Below are 3,437 nucleotides of genomic sequence, written 5' to 3' on the forward strand. Positions count from 1 at the left end.
GATTAATTGCATTATTTTCATGGTTAACTCATGTTTCATCTTGTGAATATTTATGTTCTGCATACCTCAAAAATATATTTTTCCACATTCCAATAATGCAGGAGCAGATAACTGTGTGGTGGTTATTGGAATAAATGATCCAGACAAACACATTCTAGAATATTTTATACAATAATTTAAAAAGCAGGTTGCTGCATTAACCTTTATGCCACCATCATATTTACTACATCTTTTTTTGTCCTGTCCAGCCACTCAGGCAAATCATATTGTTGACATAGATGCCCTTCTGTTTTGTGTGGGATACTTCTCTTGTTGCTTTATTTGTATTTGACTTTATGAAACAGATTTGTATTAATGTTTGACACAGCAGGACCGGAGCAGAAGGGGAAAGAAAGAAGGAAAAAAGGATGACTTGCGGGGGACAAAGAGGGATAAGACAGCAACTACAACAGAACAACCTCAGCAAATATGATATGTAAAAATATGATACAAAAAGTAATGGCATAGAAGCAGTTTGTGAAGTAAATATTAATAACACAAAATGACAATTGCACTACAAATGGAGCAATAAAAATACCAATACAAATAACACTATTGATAATGAATAACAATAATAATTACCTCTATTATCAACAATACAATTGTTTCAAATGCAACAATACATATATGTAATGATAACTTGAATTACAAAAGAAAGCAGATAAATGGAGGGTAAGAAAGAGAAGCGAACTATATTAACCTTGTAGATTGTTATAGTCACAATAAGTTAAGCTTTATCAGTGTGCCGTGTGTTAACCCAGTTTACCCTAGGGGAACAACGTTAATATGTTTGATGAAACGTGATTATATGCATGAGTGTATGTATGCATATGTGCTTGTATATGTACAAGATGTGTATATGTATGTTTGTACAGTGGATGTGCGTGTTTATGTATGTACGTTATTTGTGTATGTGTGGAAGTGTATGTATCATTGTGGGTAAGTATGTATGTATGAATGATTGTACATATGTATGTAATATATATGTATGAATAATTGTGTGTATGTGAGTACAGTTGTGCTCATAAATTTACATACCCTGGGAGGATTTATGATTTCTTGGCCATTCTTCAGAGAATATGAATGATAACACAAAAACCTTTCTTCCACTCATGCTTAATGGATGTGTGATGCTATTTATTGGCAAACAACTGTTTACTCGTTTGACCTAAGAAAATACCCAAATGACCATGATCAAAAGTTTACATACCCCAGTGACTTTGATCTGATAACATGCACAAAACGTTGACACAAACAGGTTTGAATGGCTAATCAAGGTTCCAATCCTCACATGTGACCTGTTTGTTTGTAATTAATGTGTGTGTATAAAAGGTCAGTGAGTTTCTGGGCTTCTGACTGACCATTGCATATTTCATCCAGTGCTGCACAGATGTTTCTGGATTCTGAGTCATGGGGAAGGCAAAATAATTGTCAAAGGATCTGCAAGAAAAGGTAATTGAACTGCATAAAACAGGAAAGGGGTATAAAAAGATATCCAAGGAATTGAGAATGCCAATCAGCAGTGTTCAAACGCTGATTAAGAAGTGGAAAATGAGGGATTCAGGTAGACCAGCAAAGATTTCAGCCATAACTGCCAGGAAAATAGTTCGAGATGCAAAGAAAAATCCACAAATAACTTCAGTGGTTGTTTCAAAATGCACAATAAGGAGGCACTTGAAGAAAAATGGGCTGCGTGGTCGAGTGGCCATAAAGTAAAACTTTGGTCTCATCACTCCAAATTACTTTGTTCCAGAAGTTTTGAGGCTTGTCTCTGTGCTGTTTGGCGTAATGTAAGCGGGATACTTTGACATTTGCGCAGAAATGGCTTTCTTCTGGCGACTCGACCATGCAGCCCAATTTTCTTCAAGTGCCACCTTATTGTGCATCTTGAAACAGCCACACCACAATTTTTCAGAGAGTCCTGTATTTCAGCTGAAATTATTTGTGGATTTTTCACCGGCCCCGTGCAGTCAGGCCGCCCTGCAACAGGAACCCGCCCGGCTGGCCAGCAGCAGGCTGTAGACAGACACGCCCAGCAGAAGACGAGGCACGGTAGAAGCAGGGGAAAGCCAGCGAGAGACCACATCTCACGCAGGCACAGAGGGGATGCCACGCAAAGACAAAATACTTAACGTTTGAACTGGTAAACTTTGTTATTTTTTGCAAATATTAGCTCATTTGGAATTTGAGGCCTGCAATATGTTTAAAAAAAGCTGACACAAGTGGCAAAAAAGACTGAGAAAGTTGAGGAATGCTCTTCAAACACTTATTTGTAACATCCCACAGGTGAACAGGCTAATTGGGTAAAGGTGGGTGCCATGAGTGGGTATAAAAGCACCTTCCATGAAATGCTCAGTCATTCACAAACAATGATGGGGCGAGGGTCACCACTTTGTGAACAAATGCGTGAGCAAATTGTTGAACAGTATAAGAACAACATTTCTTAACGAGCTATTGCAAGGAATTTAGGGATTTCACCATCTACGGTCTGTAATATTATCAAAAGGTTCAGAGAATCTGAAGAAATCACTGCACGTAAGTGGCAAGGCTGAAAACCAACATTAAATGCCCGTGACCTTTGATCCCTCAGGCGGTACTGCATCAAAAACCGACAACAGTGTGTAAAGAATATCACCACATGGGCTCAGGAACACTTTTGAAAACCACTGTCATTAGCTAAAGTTTGTCGCTACATCTAAGTGCAAGTTAAAACTCTACTATGCAAAGCGAAAGCCATTTATCAACAACACCCAGAAACGCTGGGTCATCTAAGATGGACTGATGCAAAGTGGAAAAGTGTTCTGTGGTCTGATGAGTCCACATTTCAAATTGTTTTTGGAAACTGTAGACGTCGTGTCCTCCGGATCAAAGAGAAAAACAACCATCCGGACTGTTATAGGCGCAAAGTTCAAAAGCCAGCATCTGTGATGGTATGGGGGTTTATTAGTGCCCAAGGCATGGGTAACTTACACATCTGTGAAGGCACCATTAATGCCGAGAGGTACATACAGGTTTTAAAGCAACATATGTTGCCATCCAAGCAACGTCTTTTTCATGGACGCCCCTGCTTATTTCAGCAAGACAATGCCAAGTCACATTCTGCACGTGTTACAACAGTGTGGCTTCATAGTAAAAGAGTGCGGTACTAGACTGGCGTGCCTGTAGTCCAGACCTGTCTCCCATTGAAAATTTGTGGCACATTATAATGTGTAAAATACCACAACAGAGACCCCCGGACTGTTGAACAACTTTAGCTGTACATCAATCAAGAATGGGAAAGAATTCCACCTGAAAATCTTCAAAAATTGGTCTCCTTAGTTCCCAAACGTTTACTGAGTGTTGTTAAGAGGAAAGGCCATGTAACACAGTGGTAAAAATGCTCCTGTGCCAACTTTTTT

This window comes from Entelurus aequoreus, linkage group LG02 (genome assembly GCF_033978785.1).
Source record: "Entelurus aequoreus isolate RoL-2023_Sb linkage group LG02, RoL_Eaeq_v1.1, whole genome shotgun sequence".
NCBI lineage: Eukaryota > Metazoa > Chordata > Actinopteri > Syngnathiformes > Syngnathidae > Entelurus > Entelurus aequoreus.